Source organism: Zootoca vivipara, chromosome 7 (genome assembly GCF_965207765.1).
Source record: "Zootoca vivipara chromosome 7, rZooViv2.hap1.1, whole genome shotgun sequence".
Classification (NCBI taxonomy): Eukaryota; Metazoa; Chordata; class Lepidosauria; order Squamata; family Lacertidae; genus Zootoca; species Zootoca vivipara.
Window position 1 is genome coordinate 45810683 of NC_142590.1, and position 22438 is coordinate 45833120.

At 43.7% G+C, this 22438-nt stretch overlaps 2 long non-coding RNA genes across 2 annotated transcripts; one reads left to right on the forward strand and one right to left on the reverse strand.

The window, feature by feature from the left end:
- Window positions 1–20343: 20343 nt before the first annotated feature.
- On the reverse strand, window positions 20344–20946 carry LOC148685057 (uncharacterized). The gene is made up of 2 exons (XR_015951054.1): window positions 20725–20946; window positions 20344–20637 (listed from the first exon to the last, which is right to left on the reverse strand). It is a non-coding gene; the product is annotated as an uncharacterized LOC148685057 (long non-coding RNA).
- Window positions 20947–20968: 22 nt separating this feature from the next.
- On the forward strand, window positions 20969–21911 carry LOC148685058 (uncharacterized). Its single transcript, XR_015951055.1, has 2 exons — window positions 20969–21530; window positions 21618–21911. It is a non-coding gene; the product is annotated as an uncharacterized LOC148685058 (long non-coding RNA).
- Window positions 21912–22438: the final 527 nt, after the last annotated feature.

Consider the following 22438-nt stretch of genomic DNA (forward strand, 5'->3'; position numbering starts at 1 on the left):
CTTCAGCTGCTGGAGCATCTACAGTGGTACCTTGGTTTACAAACACAATTGGTTCCGGAAGTCTGTACTTAACTTGAAGCGTACTTAACCTGAAGCGAACTTTCCCATTGAAAGTAATGGAAAGTGGATTAATCCGTTCCAGACGGGTCCGTGGTGTACTTAAACTGAAAGTACTCAAACCAAAGCGTACTTAAACCAAGGTATGACTGTATTGTTCTGAAACTCCTTATACAGCTTCTAAAACTGATATAGGCAGAGGTGTACCTATGGTCCTTTGCACTTTTGGCAAGGAGCTGTATCGGCACTTGTGCCAGGAAAAAAACATTTTACCACAATAGCCACTGTAGAAATGACTACATTTTCATGATTCAAGTACTCAAAGCATTCAGAGTGAGGGTGAGGTGAGTAGAAAGGGCAAAAAATTAAAAAATGCACACCTTTGTGCCATGGTGCAACAAGGATGGGAAACTTTCTCTCACATTTGATCTTGCACATATACATCATACACTCCATGATCTGACAAGTGATTCTTGTCCCATCCCTGGCTTGAGTCCCTGATTGGGGCTGGTTTTACCAACCCCTAGGTATGCTCCTGGAAATAGGATACAAGTCTAATGCTCAGGTGGCATGATACTATCTAAGGAAAAAGCAGTACTAATGGGAATGTTATGTGTTGATATGGAGGGGGACTGAGTACAGCTATGCAAATTTGTGAAAGATGGAGGGGAAATAAGACTGTACCAAGAGGAAGGGCCTACACGCTCCTCAATTCCACCATCTTTGGTGATAATATAAGCTCCTGTTCTGTGGGGTAAGGGCAAATGAAAAAGCAACTAGCACAGCAATGTCCTAAGATGACAGAAACAATGAGTCACCTGGATATTGTGATGAGGACTTGATCCTATAAACAGGGCAGAAAGAATCACAATATTTGGCCTTTGAGGTGTTGCTCACTGAACTGCTGGGAGGGAATGTAATTCAAGTGGAACCAGCTCATCCTGCCCGCTTGCATACGTTACGTGATGGTCCAACCATTGGAAGCGAATGAGGCCCTTAGTGCAAATCATCAAGTGGCTGGTGTTCTATGTGTTAGCTTTGTAAAAATCACAAATATGAGTTGCTTTGGGTGGAGTTAGTGTAGCAGTTCTGTATGCCTGCATGTAAGGTAGCCTCCAGGGAGCAGCACTTGTAGAACAAAAGCTAGGATCAGAGTTCTCAGAAGAACTCAGTCGCTGGCAGGTCTTGATGTGAAGAGGCTGTACTGTATCTTGTCTTAACTTCAATTACATTTCCAAAGTAGAATTATGCCCCCTTGTGATGACTTTGTATAGTCTACTATCAACACAGATTGAGAAGAATGCTAGAATCGTATGTATTTCTTCTTTCCAAAAACAAGTCAGCAGTCCACTACCTCACTGTTGCCTGGGAACAAGCCCTATTTAATTCTGACAGCCTTAGTTCTTCTGAGTAGTCATGTATAGGATTGCACTGTAAATAACTGTCCTGAGATGGAATAAGAAATTCACCTAGGGGTGTTTGTTGGCATCCGCCTGTCTCAAGAGACCTTGGAGTGCACCAAGGTTCCGGAAGTCCGTACTGCAGTCAAACCACTGCATTAGAAGCACCGGTGACTTCCCTGGGGCGCAAGCCTGAGCAGTGTAGATGGAGGTCCTGGGCTGCACAGATGGCAAGACCCCCCCCCCCAGTCTCGCTGATGTGGTCTAAAAGAAAGCAGAGCAGTACGTTCAGCATCAGCTTGGCTGCAAGAGTTGCTGGAAGGAGGCATACAAGGCACCATCCAACCATCTTAGGGACTCCGCTTCAGATTTGTGTAGGGTTTACTCCTTAGCCTTTTCTTCTCCCAAAGATATCCCACAAGGCAGCAGAGGTTTAGGATCAGAGTTTTCCTCCCCCCAGATGGGTTATGTTCCGTGGTTGACGAGCTCCCTCTGCCCCTCACTTCCCTCTGCAGCACATGCAGAAACCACCTTCTTGAGTGTTGGGCCCACTGTTGGTCATGTCCACTCAATCTGCTGGAGCCTGTCTTCACATGCAGGGGTAAGTCCCTTACTCACTGAGGGTTTAAGATCCATTGGCTACTGTTACCTAGTTTAGCCGGCCTGTCAAAACCGTTTACCAGGGTGTGGCTGCTGTCACTTGTTGACAACTTCCAGGACCCACAAGGTGAGAGCTACGTTGGATGGGAACCAAAGGTGGACAAACTACTCCAAAAGGAACATGACATGTCCCCCACCAGAGGTACTACCGGTACCCATCCCCTAACACCCCATACTTTACTGGCCGAGGGAGCTGGCGTACAGCTTCTGGGTCATGTAGCTAGCATGACTAAGCCACTTCTGGCGAACCAGAGCAGCATACGGAAACGCCGTTTACCTTCCCACCGGAGCGGTACCTATTTATCTACTTGCACTTTGACATGCTTTCAAACTGCTAGGTGGGCAGGAGCTGGGACTGAGCAACGGGAGCTCACCCTGCCACGGGGATTCGAACTGCTGACCTTCTGATCGGCAAGCCCTAGGCTGTGTGGTTTAACCCACAGCACCACCCGAAAAGAGACATAATTAACAATGGTTGGGCTGGATGATGATGATGATGATGATGATGATGATGATGATGATAATTTATTATTTATACCCCACCCATCTGGCTGGGTTTCCCCAGCCACTCTGGGTGGCTTCCAACAGAAAAATAAAATAATCGATTAAACATTAAAAGCCTCCCTAAACATGGCTGCTTTCAGATGTCTTCTAAAAATCTGGTAGCGGTTTTTCTCTTTGACATCTGATGGGAGGGCATTCCACAGGCCAAAGGCCCATCTCCATCAGCATTCTGTTCCTACAAAGGTCAACCAGGTGCCTTTGAGAAGTCAACTCAGAAGCAAGTCTTATTAACACGATGAAACACTCCATAAGTGGTGAATCACCTGGGGAGCATGGGTTCACTAGCAACTTCTATAAAGCCACACCATGGCTCACTAAATTCAACAGCATGCTAGATGGAGGTACCATAGCTGATTCATGGCAGAAATAAAAAATCGTGGCGCTAAGGACACCAGGTAAATGCCCTCTTCTAGTGGGCTCTTGCTGCCCAATAGAGCGTATCAATCAGGACACTAAATTACTATCCTCAGTAATGGTTAACAGATTGCCCTGTAAAAGGAGTTATGACCTGTTTGACAGTGAAATTAGATCATGTACGGTATTTCTGTAAGTTCTGTGGGCTGTTACCTCAGACATTTCTTTATCTTTCCCTGACTCCTGTTAGGCTCTGCATTGTGCAGCTGTTTAGATTGAAGTGGTGCCTGGTGCCTATTGGAACTGACAGGTCAAAAGGCCAATGGCACATGGAGCTGGAGTCAATGAGAGGCGGAACCAACTAATTCTCATTTTGCCTGCATTCCTATACGGACATCTATAATGGCAACACTGAGACTAAGGGCTCCTTTAGATGTCCTTTTTTGTGCATTCATGATTATGTGCACTCATGAAGGTCTTGGGATAATTATGCACAAACCTGCTTTTAGTACAAGTTTTGTGGTGGACATACTATTTCATTTCCAGCCGGAATCCTATACCTTTATTATGCCAAAGGTTCCAGGAAAAATATTTTGTCTCACTTTTGTTGCACTATAGTGCAAGGGTGTCCTTCAAGATGTTAACAATGCAATAGCATGGGGGAAGCACTGCAGAGCTACTAATAAAGTGGAATGATATGCAGGTGGTCCAGTATAAATCTACCACTAATATACTATTAATTATATGTTGTAGAATACACACACCCCACACAGAGAAAACAGTCTGGAGAGACCCTATGAAGGAGGAAGCTAGCAGCTAGGTCCACCCCCTGGCCTGCTGGTAAGTAAACAGGCAGGTGGGGGCTGGGCAAGGGTAGGCTGAAGTTGTTGGGGCTCAAAGTATCTTCTTTCTCTGCTGGGGTCTTTAACATGCCTCGCCAAGTTGAGACCTCTGCCCTGCTAGCAAAGGAGACTGGATGCAAATTGTGATGTGACGCTAGCAAGGCAGAGGAAGGCTATGAAGTGACCATCCATAGGGCAATCTCTATTGAGTGCAGCTAAGATCTGATAGCACCAAATGTGAACATCAGGCAGCAAGCGAGAGCTTGGAATTATCACTGCCCTGTGGACTCTGGTGCCCAAAGGCAAATGTTTCCTAAGGGTGAGGCCGGCCTGCTTCTCCATGTGCGTGCGTACGAGTGTGATACCCATGGCTTAATAATCTCAGCCTTCAATTTGTAATCTGATCAGAGTTGTAACACTGGGCAAATAGCAACGGAAAAGCATGGCCACACACTCAGATTATACAACTGGCATGTTTGTCCTACAGAGGTTTGCATTAAGAAATGAATTTCCATATTCTTTTTTTTTTAAAAAAAATACATTTTATTCCGATTTTCCAAATTCAACAAATTAACAAAACCAATCTTTTATACAAAATCTTATATTCACATCTTTTACCTTGCTCCGCCGAGCTATGACTTCCCCCCCTCCCTTCATGCGGTTTTCTTGTTAATTCCCTTTTTTGCAGTTCCTTTTTTAACATATTGGTCAATTCGTAAGGTTTATTTTAATCCTGCGAGAGTTTTTAATGATCTACAGTTTTTCTCCATATAGTCCACATATTTACTCCAGTCCTTTTGAAACCTTGTCTCCCCCTGGTCACGAATCTTGCATGTCAATCTAGCAAGTTCAGCATAGTCCATCATTTTTATCTGCCACTCCACAATTGTAGGTAATTCCTGTAGTTTCCATTTTTGGGCTAACAAAGTCCTAGCCGCGGTTGTTGCATACATAAACAGTGTTTGATCTTCTTTTCTAATCTCTCCTCCTATTATTCCTAACAAAAATGCTTCTGGTTTTTTTGGGAAGGTATATCTAAACATCTTTTTCAATTCATTATATAAACTTTCCCAAAATCTTTTAACTTTTTCGCATGTCCACCACATATGATAAAATTCACCATCTTTCTCTTTACATTTCCAGCAACTTTTATCACTCATTCTATACATTTTAGCTAACTTAACTGGAGTTAAATACCATCTGTACATCATCTTATATACATTTTCTTTCAAGGCAGTACATGCTGTAAATCTTAAAGTTTGATTCCATAGTTTCAACCACGCATCATATTCAATATTATGCCCCAAATCTTTTGCCCATCAGAAATGAATTTCCATATTCAGCTGTCTGGGAATTAGAGATCTTGGTATCGTAGAATACATATGGCGGAATGAGAATGTCAGCATTTTCTGTTCCTTGCAACCTTGAAACAGTTGCTGTGGATGTGATTGTTAATTTAGATGTTTATTATTTAATATGTTGTTATTTTTAAAACTGTTTGGTTTTAACTGATGCATTGGCAGCCCTGGGATCCTTTGAGAGGGAAGAGGTTAAATTCAATCAAATCAAATCAATCAATCTCTTTGTCTTGATTTTCCAAGAACTGGCACCCAGAGGTGCTTGGATGAAGGGGCCCTGTTGACACCTCTCCTTGGATTATGAGGTGCATGAGGATTCCTGCAACAAGCTCCTTGTCAACATGAGCCACTGCCTGCATTAGGCTCCCCTGGGTCCTGGCACTTACATTACCCCGCCTTGCTCTCACCAGCGTCAGATCTGGCTGCATGGCCCGTTGAGCATCTAGTAATGTAAAGAAAAGGTCGGGCAGAGAGGGATGTGGAGGAGCACCAAAGGAGCGCAACCTTTTCTAAATGCTCAGTTATCCAGAGCAACCACCAGAGGGCACTGTGCTCCTTTTGAGCCGACGCGGCTGGTAAGGCTGCCGGAGCGCGGAGTTACGTAACCCAGGAGCTCGCACTGCCCTCCGCGTGGCTTTCAGCGCTTGCTAGGGAATGCCAGCTGGTCAAAACCCCTTCCCCTTATGCTTTGCAGCTCCGTCCATTCCACTTCAGTTTTTTAAAGCATATATTTTTATTGGTTTTCAATCCTGAGACAAAATAAAATAAAATCCCAGCTCCGGCTTCCTGCAAACCTTTGCTCCGTGCTTTGATACAGCGTTACAGTCAAACTGTAGTGGTTATTTTCCCCAGGTGCTGGGAGACACAGACATTTAAGTTAAAACGTCCCTTACTCAAAGTTATAAGAAACTGCTCCATATTTTATTACAAGTGATCTAATTTGACTACAAGTCACATTCCATGAGCTGCTACTTCCACCCTGGGTATCATCATCCACTCTGCCCAGGTTGGACGGGGTGGGTTTTACTAGTGCTGTATGGCCCCAAACATAGGAGCCAACTCCTTGGGGCAGAGGTCCCTTCGCTCACCCCCTAAAATATTTGACATTGCCATTCAAATGGTGTACATGCACCGTGTCGTGTGATCACTTGAGTTATACAATCAGAAGTTATTCTCAAATCAGGATCTCACAGGTAAACAAACTAGCAGCTACTATCAAGTTTTGTCTTACACACTTTGTTTTTGCAAATATAACAGGGGGCAAATAAACACTGACGATAGCAATTAAAAGCATTGCATCAATCCTAACTTAAACATACAGATTAACATAGGCAGTCTATGTGTTCAAAGAGGTGACAGAGTATATCAGATGCTGAGGCTGACACCCCTCTGCCTCTACAGATGCAGAGACCAAGCTCACAGATCCAACCCACTCAAAGCATCCCTTGACCAGTTCTGGGACTCCGGCTGCTTCCCACCCTAAGAGCTGTGCCTGTACTGCTCTTCAAGCAGTTGCTTGTTGGATCAACATCTTACTTTGCGCTTAGCCACCTCTTGTGTACCTGCCACACTTTGTAACCCGTGTCTGGCCTGCGTACCCAATCTGATTTACAAATTAAAAGCTGTGGCAAAAAAATAACAACACAGTGTTGGGAGTTCAAGTTCTTCATCTTGCAGTGAGCACTAGGACACTTAGTCCTTAATTATTTTAGGCACTACAATACTTGCAAACCTCAAATACTAGCCCTGCAGTGGCAGAAACTTTCTCTGCCCACCCCACCCTGATTCATTCTCTCCCTTGAAATGTTGGCCATCGTCAGTTTTTCCAGTCTTCTGCCCGCCCACCCCAATTTTCCCTGGGAGTTTGGGGTAACCAACTCAACATTTGTCGAAACTCTGCCTTACATTGGCCCAATTTGATAGAAAGGCATGAGGGGAAAGGCTGCGTTTCACCTCATGGCTGGCTCTTGGTACCATCCTGTAGCGGTACCATCTGGGATCGGGGGGTATCATCCTGTAGGTGACACCCCCACCCATCCACCCCAAATTCTTGTGCAACCCACATCCCACTCAGCATTCACAATTGCCATGGATGCAATAGCTGGAAAACAAACGTGTTTCGCTAAGAACAAAATGCTGCTATTCGGATGCTTTGAAAATGTGGTATTTCTCCCACAACAGAAGTATTACCTTGAGGCGAGATGTCTGGACCATGCATAGCAAAGCAGCTAACTACTGTGAATATATTGTGCAGCAGTCCGATCATCTGGAAAAGCCCTGAATAATGCGAGAAGCTTGGGCAATTGTTCCACAAGCCCTGTCCTAAATAGTCCTGCTGAGAGCAGAGAGGGAAAACAGCATTTGAGTGAGGGGCTGATCTGGCTTTAATACTCAGTGGTGCGGATCCTGGATGTGAGGATCACGGAAGATGCTAGGAACAAAGGAAGCTGCCTTTTTATGAGTCAGACCACTGGCCCATCTAGTTCAGCGTTGTCTACACGGACTGGCAGCAGCTCTCCAGGATTTCAGACAGGGGATAGCCCTACTTGGAGATGCTGGGAATTGAACCTGGAACTTCCTGCATGCCAAACAGATGCTCTACCAATGAGCTTTGGCCCTTCCCCAATGCTGGAGGACTGCCAGGTACCGGAGAGAAGATACACATTGCAAGGGTTGCTAGGATCTCCTGGATCAAAAGAGTCATAATAATAATAATAATAATAATAATAATAATAATAATATATTATTTATACCCTGCCCATCTGGCTGGGCTTCTCCTGCCACTCTGGGCAGCTTCCAACAAACATTAAAATACATCAAATATCACAGATTAAAAACTTCCCTAAACAGGGCTGCCTTTAGGTATTTTCTAAATGTCAGGTAGTTGTTTATCTCTCTGACCTCTGATGGGAGGGTGTTCCACAGGGCCGGTGCCACTACCGAGGAGGCCCTCTGCCTGGTTCCCTGTAGCTTTGCTTCTCGCAGTGAGGGAACCGCCAGAAGGCCCTCGGCGCTGGACCCCAATGTCCGGGCAGAACGATGGGGGTGGAGACGCTCCTTCAGGTATACTGGACCGAGACCGTTTAGGGCTTTAAAGGTCAGCACCAACACTTTGAATTGTGCTCAGAAACGTACTGGGAGCCAATGTAGGTCTTTCAAGAATTAAAGAGCTTAGTGGATGTGCCACAGATATGGACAGTGAAGTTAGGCGTCCTTCACTCTTCCTGCTGCAAGACCCAAGACCCTCCTCTGCTTGGGCCACAGCATGTATCTTCTAAAAGCACAGCTGCAGCCATGTGCGGCTGGGAACAGAGCCAGGAGGAGGGGACAGATGCCAGCCCAGGAGAAAGCTGGAAACACATTTGTTCTGTGGGTTAATCCTGCCATTGCTAAATCATACCAATCTGAAAAAAGAAAGAAGTTGGAGGATGAGGAAAGTTCTTTAAGCAGAGTAGAAGGTGGAGGCGGCCTTTTTGAACTGCTGATTTCATAGACAGTCAGAGGAGGAGAAAGTAGTAGTAGTGGTTGTTATTTATTGAGTTTATATACCACCCTATACCTGGAGGTCTCAGGGTGGTTCACAGAAAAGATCACAACATATATCAGAATGAAAGCAACAACCCAATAAAAACCCCGCAGAAAAGAGCCACATTTTAAAAGGTTATAGGATGTTAAACAGATCAACCAAAGGCCTGCTTAAAAAGGAATGTTTTTGCCTGGCGTCTAAAGGTGTGCAATGAAGGTGCCAGGTGAACTTCCCTGGGGAGAGCATTCCATAGACAGGGAGCCACTGCAGATAAGGCCCATTCTCGTGTTGCCACCCTCTGGACCTCTCGAGGAGAAGGCACACAAAGGAAGGCCTCAGAAGATGATCTCAGGGTCCAGGTAGGTTCATATGGGAAGAGATGGTCCTTGCGGTATTGTGATCCTGAGCTGTTTAAGTTAGGAGCTAAGATAAGGCAGATGGACCCTTGCCCAGGGAGGCACTGTTCAAGTATCAACAGATACATACAAATACAACAATGTAAATACAAAATAATGCAAATACAAACAATACAATTTATATAAATTCAGAACATTTCAACCATACTAAAAACCAAAGACATGGCTCAATGGGAATTTGAACCCAACTCCCCTTGTCCTAGTTCCATGACACTCTAATCACTACACTATGCTGGCCATAGTGTAAAAAGGACAAGGTTGCATGTAGTATGAAGCTTTACTGCCATTGTGAAGACAATGCTGAGCTAAATGGACAAGTGATCTGACCTGGTAATATGAAAGCTTCTTAAGATTCATGTCCTTTCTGGTTAGTACTGCTGGATCAGGCCCACTTTTGCACAGGCAACTGCACTTGTGCTTTTCCTATTACAGAGATAAGGCATGGGAACGTGGAGACTTCAAAACTCAGAATCCCTCCCATCTCAGGGCCTGTTGTGCCAGATGATTAAAGCAGCCTCCATTTTAAAAGAAACCGGGATATTCCTAAAATTAACCTGTCTGTATTTCACAGACAGTTCTTGTATTCGCTACTCTGTGCGAATGAAAGAGTCCTTGAGGCACCCAACTCTTCTGGCTTCCAGCCAAGTTCCTATGAGGTCTTCCTAAGCAGGCAGGTACTATGAGGGTAACCAAATGCCAAGGACAAGGCTCCTGTGCCATTAATAGATGTAACAACAAAGACTCTTATAGCAGCTTAGAGACTAGCAGATTTGTCGTGGCAAAGGTCTTGTGTACTAAACCCACTTCATCAGATGCATGGTTCCTCAGTAGTGTACACATGGGGTACATGGGGGGGGGGGATGATTAACAAACTGTGGAACCAAAAGGCTGCAAAATGCAAGGAACACTATAACTGCTGTTGTAAATAATCACACTGCTTATTTGAGTTTTGCATAGAAATGTTACACACTATATTTTTTACATTCCATGGCCGTTTGGCTCCATGGTTTACAAGATTCTCCCCTCACCCCTATATATGTGTGAGTGTGCACACGTAGCGTCTGGTGAAGTGGGCTCCTGTAGACAAAAGCTTGTGCTACAATAAATGTGTTAGTCTGAGGCACAATATTCCTGTTTTTCTTCTGACTGTAGCAGGCTAACACAGCTGCCCATCTTGGATTCAATACTAACTTAAGAGAGTGCCCTCAGTGTGCATAGTGCTTTACAGAGTGCAAGGGACCAGGTCCCTGCTCCAAAGACCTTACACTCTACCGGTAAAATCGGACACAGGTGAAGCCAACAGAGGAAGGAGAAGGAAAAGGAGGCAGGCGTACTCAGGCAAGCAGTGGCCTGGGAGCCTGTGGGTTATGCAAAAGGCTTCACAGCAAAGGTGGATTTTGAAGAGGAATTTGATGGAAGGGAGAGAGGTGGCATCACACAGATAATCTGGGAGGCAGTTCCAAGCATACCAGGCAGCAAGGGAGAGTTGTGTAGACTGGTGATGCTTTTCTTATCCCTCCACGACAAGTTGAACATTCCAAACCTCCCCATTCAGCTACTAAAAACACAGTCATTTTGTCCTCTTTTGCAATCTGTCATCCATTTGTTCTGAAGGGAAAGGTTTGTAGCCTGCGATCTCTGTTGCAGCGTGTGGAGATACCTCCCCCTATTGGAGAGCAGTGATACTTCAAAGATCCAGCCTGATCTGATATACAGGTGTAAGATACCTGTATGTATGTATGTATGTATGTATGTATGTATGTATGTATGTATGTATGTATGTATGTATGTATATGTGTGTCTCTGTGTGAGAGAAAGAATTTGCAAGTATTTTATAAATATTAATGATCACAAGTATATTTTGATTGCCCTTTCTGTTTGCATAACTAAAATAGTAAGACACTGGTTATGAAGTATGTACTTAAAGGATGGGAGAGTGGTTTCAAACTGTTGCTTTCAGGACCATACTAGTGTCTTCAAGATAGTTCATGAATCCTGAACTATATAGATTCTTATAGGTTTTAGACAATTATCCATTAACTGCTCCTTGAAGCAGTGGATTCATCTTTTTTTAAACCATCCTAACTAGATCATTCAAAACCATTCAGTGTATGTTGAATTGAGCAGGTCCTTAAATGTGGGGGTGTAATAATAAAAAGCCATGTCAGCAAGAAGAGAACCGGAGAGTGGATTTGGTGGGTGGTGGAGACAATCCTGTTTACTCTGCATCTTGTGTTCTCCCCCTGCTGCTTTGGGCAGTGGTGTACACACATCATATTAACCACAATCTATATCTACCCTGTATCTATCCTGTCATTTCTTATGAAATTCTGCATTTTGGTGCGCTTTTCCGTGAACCACCTTCAATGCAAACTGAGGAAAGGAACAACCTAGCAGCATTTGAAACTGGCAACGTGTACACAGCCTTATTCCAGGTTGTTTATTCTGATAAAAAAGAACCGCCCAGGAGAGACCCAGGATGATCCAGCGGCAGGTGCTACCCACCGGGCCAAGGACTCCTTGCATGGGTGGAGCACCCCTCCCTATACTTAGCCCTGTGGACTCCATAAATCCTCCAAGGTAATTGGTGCCAGCTGCCAGCCCAGCTCAGATGCCTTCACCCCAGCTGCTGGGGCCCCTTTTGAGGCCCAGTCACATGATAGTGCTGCACTGGTTGGAGGTTATTTTGAGCAGCTGCAGACAGCTCAGCTGCTGAGCTTCCCCACTGCAAGCAGGGCAAGGCAATGGATACAGAGCTCTTGACTGGAAGCTCTTCATATTGTGCCCATCATAATGGGAAGGGGTTGCAAAGGATGGGGAAAGCCATCCAGGAGCAGAGGGGGGTTAGGCTCTGTGCCCTCATCCAGGGGCTCCTTGGAATTGCTATAGAAATCACAGCACTTATCCAGTACTCTAAAGCTAGTATTTTGAAGCTGCAAGGATAACAGTGCCTAGAATAATGAAGGACTGACTACCAAGAAGAAAACAATACAAGGATAAACTGTATGTATCTCAGAGAAAGGAAACTGGCAGCCCAATACAAATATTATGCAATATTTCAGTGAATGCAATTGTTCTGATAACATGGTGATTTCAGCCTCCCCAGATCTTGTATGACATAATCTCTGTAATTCTTACAGCCTTCAAATAGGCCAATATTATTTTCCTCATAACGGTGGTGGGTGACTGAAAGGAACAGGAATTTGCCTAGCAGCAGAATCCTATACATGTTTATTTAGAATCTTAGAACTATAGAGTTGGAAGGGACCCAATGGGTCATCTAGTCCAACCCCCTGCGACGAAGGATCACAACTACAAAAAACCCCAGCCTGTTAAAAAATTCTCCAATGAAGGAGAACCCATCACCTTCCAAGATAGTCTATTCCACTCTCAAACAGCTCTGTCAGAAAAAAAAATCTAGTCGGAATCTCCTTTCTTGTAATTTGAATCCATTGGTTCTGATCCTACCCTCTGGAGCAGCAGAAAGCAAGCTTGCTCCATCTTCCATGTGACAGCCCTTTAGACACTTGGAGATAAGCTTCAGTGAGCTCTCATTGAGTTACTCCCGGGTAAGCCAGTATAGAATTGCTGTGTAAGGCTCCCTAGTGATTTTGTGTCTAAAATGGAACCAAGGACACCCTACTCATACCATCTCCTCGTGTGAATGGTGTGGATGGTGTGTATCATTGCTGTGCTCACGAGTCCCCCATATGAGCAGCAGCACCCCGCACACCATATTTTTCGCTCCATAGGATGCACCTGACCATAGGACGCACCTAGTTTTTTAGAAGAGGAAAACAAAAAAAAAATGCTTTCTTGAATTGTCCTAGGCATAGCAGCCAACTCCTAGAGACCTAGGTGCCTTTGCCCCCCCCTTAAATATTTGAGGAAGCTTTTTTGCAAATGGGAAAAGGCCCGGTTTTTTTGGGGGGGGGTCAGCTCAGAGTTGTGCATCTTTTTTTGCAAAGGGGGGAAAGCTCCATTTTTAAGGATCAGCTCAAAGTTGCTGAGTTTCCTTGCAAAGGGAAAAAATCCTGTTTTATGGGGTTCAACTCACAGTTCTGCAGCTTCTCTAGGAAAGGGACCCATTTCTACAGTTTCCAGACAGATAATCTAATCAGCCAGTCACATATCTCCTCCTGCAGACAACAATTGAGGCCTAGGCAAGGGGCTGGGAGGGGCCAGGAAGGGAGCTAGCTCTCTTATCTCCCTCCCCAATCTCTTGCAATCAGCTGCTCAGCGGGTTCCTTTCAACTGGCTTATTCCCTCTTGTTAGCCTTTAGCTCTTTAAGGAAGAAAAAAAGCACAATCTGCCTTTAGTCCCTGGGCAATTCGGCTCAGGGACCACGCATTCGCCCCATAAGACGCACAGACATTTCCTCCTTCAACTTCTTCAACACCTTTATTGGCATATAGACAGACATTTCCTCTTACTTTTTAGGAGGAAAAAAGTGCGTCTTATGGAACGAAAAATACGGTATCTCTTTCCAAATGTATGGCACATTTCTGTGTGTGTTCATCTCCTTGCCCAACAAATGGCACCCATCCTTCCTGCCTCCAGAATAACTCCAGTTCACATCACACTTGAAGCTACTGCAGTTACTGCCCGGGACTCATCAAATCAGTCTACAGAAAGGCAAGAGATGGGATGCATTTCTGCTAACACAACTGCGGAACTGAAGGGGGAGGGAAATATGTGATGTGGTTGCTTCTGACCTCCGTTAGACCTGTTAGCCATTTTTCTTTCTGGCAGGTTCCTTATGCCTTTAATATAGGGCTGGGGAACCTGTGTTGGTCCTCTACGTATTGTTGGATTTCATCCCCAATTTTACCCTGCCAGCATGGCTAATGGTGATCTCCAACATCTGATAGGCCACACATTCTCCAACCCTGTTCTAATACCGGTAGCTGCAGAACTGCAGGATTCAGCAGGCAAAGCTGCTCTCAATGTTGAATTGTCCTTACTGGAGCTGCGCATGTTCCTGGTTAAGTGCAAGATCTCTCACATTGTCTTCTTAGCCCTTGTAGGATGACAGATCTTGTCATTCACTTCACCAGAGCACATAATCATCCTGCACATGGTGATCAATTTTTTCCTTTGTGGTAGTGTAGCTCCCTGCTTATGCTGAACACCAGCAGAACTTGCAACAGTCGGCAGGCTACCTATTCAATCCACATTTAAGAGGTGGTGCTCTACAAACCAGAGAGAATTCTGCTCGCAGTACATGAAAAAAGACAATCCATTTGATGGGAATAGAAAACTGCTACAAGCAAAAGGGGGGAAAGGGTTTCAGTTTTAAGTCTTGCTACATAAACAGAAGGCTAATACATTTTTAACAGACATAAGGCAAACAGCTTAAAAGATAGAGCTTTCCATGAGGTGCTGCTGCAACTGCTGAGGGAGTAGTAGCTAAGCTAGCTACACTTGCTGATTTTGTGCTTGTTGTATACCTATTAGTAGCTGCGGGACCTTGTAGAAATCTAAAAAGACAGTTCTAGACAAGACAAGGCTATCATGTGTGATACCCCTTCATAACTGTACAATCGGTGAAAAATGGACTGGCTCTGAATTATAGATTCAGGTAGGTAGCTGTGTTGCTCAGTCATAGTCATAATAAATAACAAGATGAAAGATCTTAAAGATTCTTTTGAAAGATTCTTTTAAAGATTGTCTTAAGACAAAAAGACTTGATTTTCTTAAGGGAGTTCTTTTTGGATCATCTTTTAATAATTTTTTTATCTTTCATCTTGTTATTTATTATGGCTCTGATTATGACACTCTTAGCATATGGCTGCCTTGCTTGAAAATGAGGGTATGGTGGATCCTCTTGAATGATGATTCTCAACTGGAAGCTCCCAATGGAGCCTCTCCCTATGCAGTGTGCTTATCTTCTGCTTTCGGAGCCAATAATTCTATTCACTTTGCCAGCAGAGGGCAGCAAAGAACACCAAGCCACAATTGAGCCTCTACCTGAGACCATGGGGTAAATAGGGTAGGTGTTAAATAGCGAATGGTGCTTACAAAAAAGCTTGTGCAAGTAATACTGGAGTAATTTTGGTTGGGATACAGATTTTGTTCAAACTTCCCATAGCCATGTGCCTTCACCCTGCTGACAAAATACAGCTATGTTTGTCCAGTGATCACAAGCATATCTTGACTCTAGCACCAGGATTATACCGATAGGTGCATGTGTATCTCATCAGCTTACAAAACAGAGCCTTGTTCTGTGATGAAATAGTATACCACCAGGGCAGGCTCCTGTGCCTTTATCAGAAGCCTGGCAGGAAGAAATACAGCAGGGGGCATCTCCCCTAGGCACAGAGACAGGACAGAGGGGAGAAACTGCACGTGTTAGATTTCTGCACAACATGCAGCAGTTAAAGGTCCAGGAGCCCTATCAGAAAAGAGGTAGCAATCTTACTATTCAACATATGGGGAAATGCTTTGCATTTGCTGGGTTAGGAAGGGCTCCAATGACAATGAAATCAGGGAAGTCTGCTTGCCACTGGCTAATCTAGTCCTGGGACGGCCAATGTGGTGTCTTCCAACTCTCATCAGCCTCAGCCAGCAGGATTAGGGATGATGGGAATGAATCGCCCACAATATCTGAAGGGCACCATGTTGGTTCCCTTTGTCTTCTCCAGGTGCCTATGCTAGCCATATAAACAAACTTCTCAGCTCCTTCTCACAGCTCTTCCTCCAAAGAGTCTCACAGCCTAAGAAGTGCTGCTGCTGTCCCTGTCCCTGATGAAAGGAAAGGGTTCGGGGAGAGGAAATGTACTGAGCACAGCAAAACAGTGTTACTTCTTTTATTATTGGGAAATATTTGTCTGGTATACTGCAAGAGTAGGAGGAGGAAACAAAGCACATATATGAGCTTGAGTTGGGATTGATGTTTTCTTCGACTTAGATCTTATTGAGCCTGAGTTACACTATTATGGTATCTCCAGTGGGAACAGAGCTTGAATCGCTCAACAAGCAATGGGGTTTTCTGCTCCTCTCATGAGGCCATGCTAAGTCATGCTGCCCAGATTCCTACTCCTAGAAATTTTACACCCTAGTCACCTCACCTAAGTGACTAGTTTCATTTGGCTTGAGTCTACTGGCACCTTTGTTAGACCAGGACCCATGACTTTATCTGCATGTAGCCTAAAGAAGTCTACTTGGCTAATTCAGTTTGCAATAGCTAGACCTTGCTTGTCTCCACTTTTTCCCAGTGCTTCATGGCACAATCCTATGCACATCTACTCATAAGTAAACCCCAGTGAGATTAATCAGGCTTACTCCCTGTGTAAGTGTGTATAGGATTTTTGCCTCCATCACCCACTCTGGAGTCTGTACCTCCCTTCTACTTCTTATGATACCAAGGCTGCAATCCTAGCATCTTCACTTACCTGGAACAGGAAGTAAGTCCCACTGAACTGGATGGGACTTAGACATGTATGGGATTGTGCTGTAAGTCTCCTGGTGCTGTAAGTCTCCTCACAGCTCTTGAGCAGGGATGGGAAGCCCTCCAGAAGATGCTGAGCTACAATCCCCATAATTCTTGATCATTGGCCAGGCTGGCTGGAGCTGATGGGAGTTAAGAGTCCAGCAACATATGGAGGGCTGTGTTTTCCCTATCCCCAGTCTTGGGTAACTTCCTGCTCCCTGACTGATTTATAGATACTTCTGAGCCCCTGGCAGAATTAAGCAATCACTACTGGCATTCCATATTTCTGACGATGGTTAGCAGTCACAGCTGCAAGCAGAGAGAGAAGAGTGCAAAAAAAGTTACTGTAAAAAAAAACAACCCTTGACATTTCTATTAAAACCAGTAGTTTAACAATCCACAATGGAGGGCTCCCAACAGAATGAAAGCTGGTAATTTTGTAGGGAAGCCGTAAGACTGTGGGGGGGAGCATGGCTATGCCCAGTTACGAAGGGGCAGTTCTGTCCTGTTCTGCATGCCTGTACTCCAAATAAGAAAGCCTCAAGTCTCTACATGAGAGACCATTAAAAGGATTGAGTGGTCTGAGACTTTAAAAAGAACTAAAATTACGTAATTTCATTCAGACTGGCTGTTGCATCAGAAGGGATTTTGCTTTTTGTTGTAACTGTTTACTGTGGGCATGCCTGAGAGTTGCATCTTACAAAGCCTCCATTTAGGGACTAGTTCCAAAAGTAGAAATCAGCATATCTGATTTCTGATCAGGTTGGGGTGATGGGCACCAGCCACTATTGCCTCTGCACAAAGCATTTTGATTGGTGGAGCGCTAGAATTCCTGGCTTTGTGTTCACAAATATTAAGGTGGGAGGCAAACCTAGGATCTCACCTGTACAGAAACATTCGCAAAGATCTAGGGAGGGTGGGATGCTCACACAGCTCTAGGGTGGCTAGGTTTAAAAAAGGAGACTACGGCTCCTTCACCTTTAATTGTGCAGACATTTTAGCAGATGGAAGCTTGCCGGAGAAGTTTCCTTTTGAAGGTGCAGGAACCCTGTCTGCCTTTTCACACAGATCCCATTCTGTTACAATGGAGCATTACCCATTTTCCTGGGTAACAAAAGCCAGAAGTTTCCTTTCTTTTCTTTTCTTTTGCAGCAGCCACCGCAAATCAGAAAGCAGTGTGACTGAGCTAGGCAGATGATGGAAATGAGCTGAGATGGATAAAGCAGGGGTGCAACTTCTGTGAGAGATAAATTTCAGAGGGACCTAAACAAGCTCAGGGAATGAGTTGTATGCTGACAAATGCAAATCAGTGTCAACTAATACAGAGTAAATGCACATTGGAGAGCATAATAAGAATTACTCATGCGCATCACTGGGTCCTAAATTAATCAAAGCCAATCAGGGGGAAAGACCTGAGCATCTTTGTTTGCAGTTCAGTAATACAGAGATGCAGATGGAAATGAGGGGGGAGAGTGGAAATACTTGCCAAGCCTACAGCAGGCTGCCTCAACCTTGGCCCTCCAGATGTTTTGAGACTACAATTCCCGTCATCCCTGACCACTGGTCCTGCTAACTTGGGATCATGGGAGTTGTAGGCCAAAAACATCTGGAGGGCAGAGTTTGAGGAAGCCTGGCCTAGAGAGTCAGTGTCAACTGGCCCTGCATTTCAGAAAGGTAAGAGAGGAAATGGTACCCAGAGAGGCACTACCCCAATGGGGTCAGTATAAGAATCATGACTAGATGTTAACATTTCATAATGTTTTTGTTTGAACCCAAGGAAGATTGGGGTCCCCTGGCATCAACAGCCTGACTGGCGGGAATAGGGTGAGGTAGAATGAGCTTAGGTATTGAAAACATCTTCCCCCCAAATGTCAGCAGCATAAAGGAATGTATTTTCTCCTTTGATGGGAATGTGCTATGGCAGCCTCTTTTGAAGAACTGTGTTCATTGTGATTATCCAACTAACAGCATAGGCTTCGTTGCCAGTGTCCTCACTGGCACTGTTAGCCACCAGTAACAACTACCGGTAGAACAGAGCTGGGAAAAGGAAAAGTTGAGCTGGATTTTTTCTTGGTGTCTGCAAGATTATTAATTTCTAGGCACTGGCAATATTTGGAGGGTCTTTCTGCAAAGGCATGGTATCAAAGGCATGGTTTCTGCCAATTTTGCAGAAATTGACCACTAAATTTAGGGGCCAAATAGCTTGCAAAACTGCATATGAATCATCTTTTTAAAGGAGACATTTGCTCTAAAATGCTGCTGAATTTTTGTGAGGTTTTTTTAAAAAAATAAATAAATCTGAAATTGCTGCAATGTGGTGGATAACTAAATTTAAGATTGGGAAAATGGGAAACGGAGAGGACAGAAATGGACAGATCCTTCTCTTCCTTCCACCCACCATGGCAGGAAACAGATACCAAGCAGGGTTACCTTATAACATAAATCAGGTACCATATTAAAATTATTAAAAACAAACATATTAAAAACGAACATTAGCCCAAAAGCAGCCATGGCAGCTTGCAGAGAAAAGCAACACAATTATGCTTTTGCAGCTCCTTCTTGCAGACAACAACCAGCCTGGCCCCTCTTGGAAAGGACGTCTCTGAGCTCCCAGGTCTTCTCATTTTACAGCACGAAAATATCCTGGCAGGCACAAGCATATGTTTTCCAATATCTAACTGAAACACTTTTAATGAGCTCTGAATCATCTGTTATTCTACCCTAAATCTCCAACTGTAACAAACTCTGTGATTTCACGCCAATTAAAAGTGCTTCCATCTCTAGAAGGGCATGCCAATGGCTACTCTTTGGGTTCCGCTATGCATGCCTGTTGGATTGCAAGAACCGGATACAGCTGAGAGGTGCTTGTTTTGCTCTTCAGGTTGTGAATAGCTATGCATGCCTGGATATGTTTCAGTAATTCTTGGACTGGTAACTTCTCCATATCTTCCCATATGATCTTTCTCCTTCAAATGTAAGCTAGGAACAGTATGTTAGGGGAGACTCATTTCGCGTTTCCTTTATTTTCTTATAGATCTTAATTTTATGTTGTCCTCTGTTTTGAACAAACTTTCCCCTTTCAATATTGCCCAATTTTCTCCATTATTTACCCAAATAAACCTCAATCCTCTTTATTTCTCTGCTATTTAGGACCAACCTAGATGATATATGAGAGGTCTTTAACTGGATTTCAGTGTTATTTTTCAGCCGTCCTTGAATTGCCCAATCTACTCTAAGCCCCAGAATAGGGTATTAACAACTTTGTGTCCATGTGTGATTTCACTCAAGGCAATGGTATGTGCCACAGTCCTGATCCAATTTGGGGTAAGGCCAGGCTGTTTTTGAAAAAAGGTGTTGAGAGATCTGACCGTGGATTTAGATTGGTCCCTACAGAACATTACAAAAGTGGAAGTTGGAGGCGCGTGTTAAGCAAAATTAGGCTCAGAGCTAGCCTGATAATGGATAAAGTGAGATGTGTGCCTCTGTTGACAGACCGCAAGCAACACTCACTGTAGACTGAATCCATGGTAGTTGCTTGCCTATCAAAAGAGGAGTGCATTCTTTGATTTAAATACAATACAGTGTATATACAAGTGCAACTTTTGTAGCAACCCTATTGTACGGTTTCATTGGTGACAGGACTGTCATGGCACCATACCAACTGCTCCCCAGGTTAGATTGTTTGCCCTGTAATCTGGGAAGTCCAAAATAAAACAAGCAGCACGCAAAGGCACCAAATTCAATCCAGTTTCAATCAAGTATTATTAATCCAAAGAGAAAACAATAAGAGAACCATATACAAGTGCTGACACAAGAGCCAAAATCAAACGTTAAACAGATAGCATGTACAAATTAAAGGCAAACCAGTCTTTATAGTCTTTGAGGCTATCTAGCGGTCAGCAAGTGGCAGCAGGTCGAACGAGGTGTCAATGGTAGTAGACAGGCTGCCGGCGTTTTTTTGCCTGTTTCGCCCATATGACGGGCTTCTTCAGTAGTTCTCCTTGTACTTTTATGTTTAGTGCATTCACTGGTGGTATAAACCAGGTCTTATTAGTATTCGAATTAAGACACTAATATACATATACACAGAACAAATATCAAAAACAGTACTTACAATTTGTATGAAACCACTTATCTTGGCTTAGGCCACAATGCTCAGGTGTTTTTTCAAAAGGTTCTCTCATTTACATATTCACTGGTAATACAAATCAAATTCTAATTATTGTTTGAAATAATACAGTAATACAATTTCTAAAATACATGTACACAAAAAGAGATACTTACATTTCTTGTATTCAGAGTATTTTTGGTTTGAGCATGTATTGACTAAGCAAATATCCTGTGTTTACACCTCATTTTTTACAAATGAAACACAGTGACTCCGATTTAATGTTTTTTGGCTTATGGCAGTACACACCCAAGAAATACCACAAGCAGGATATCCTAAAAATATTGAGACAACAAGAAACTAAATTGATTTTTATGTTTAAGACATTACAACCGGACGGTTTAAACTCAGATCTTGACCTTTCTGTATTCATTTAAACGAACACACTAGCAGTATAACATACAGTAATCATAGAGATACTGTAAGTGTTATCAGTACTCACATTCTTCTGCCCCCTCCTAATTGTCATCTTTAATTATTATCACCTGTGAACCAACTTTTTGTATATAAGTGTGCTCCAAACACAGGATATTTGCTTAGTCAATACATGCTCAAACCAAAAATACTCTGAATACAAGAAATGTAAGTATCTCTTTTTGTGTACATGTATTTTAGAAATTGTATTACTGTATTATTTCAAACAATAATTAGAATTTGATTTGTATTACCAGTGAATATGTAAATGAGAGAACCTTTTGAAAAAACACCTGAGCATTGTGGCCTAAGCCAAGATAAGTGGTTTCATACAAATTGTAAGTACTGTTTTTGATATTTGTTCTGTTTATATGTATATTAGTGTCTTAATTCGAATACTAATAAGACCTGGTTTATACCACCAGTGAATGCACTAAACATAAAAGTACAAGGAGAACTACTGAAGAAGCCCGTCATATGGGCGAAACAGGCAAAAAAACGCCGGCAGCCTGTCTACTACCATTGACACCTCGTTCGACCTGCTGCCACTTGCTGACCGCTAGATAGCCTCAAAGACTATAAAGACTGGTTTGCCTTTAATTTGTACATGCTATCTGTTTAACGTTTGATTTTGGCTCTTGTGTCAGCACTTGTATATGGTTCTCTTATTGTTTTCTCTTTGGATTAATAATACTTGATTGAAACTGGATTGAATTTGGTGCCTTTGCGTGCTGCTTGTTTTATTTTGGACTTTTGAAGAAATTGGCAGCATTAGCCCATCATCTTTGTTTCTGTAATCTGGGAAGGCTAGTGTTGCTAAGGTCTGCTAGAGTGAGTGGATGTAACTGTTCTCCAAATGCCTCTCTAGGAGAAGCAGAGCAGGAAAGGCAGCGGAACATTGAACCTAGTGTGGCTCGCACTCCAAATGCAATGCACATAAAGCGGGGGAAAGGCCACAGTTTCATGAAATGCATCCAGACCTTGCAGCCAACTTAACAGTGGACCAACCAGCAAACTGGTTCTTCTGCATTCAGACCCTAGCTGCTGGCAGCTAGCATGTGCGGATTGGGTTGCACTGAGAAGAGAGAACTGCTCACATGCTCAGCACGTCAGCCACTGAGCTGTGGAGTTGGGTGTGAACTCCCTGCCCAAGCTGTTTAGTGAGCTGGCAGTCAACACACAAAATCACAAGAGAAGCTGGCATGATACAGGCCCAATATGACATTCCAGTTAGAAAATTAGCTCC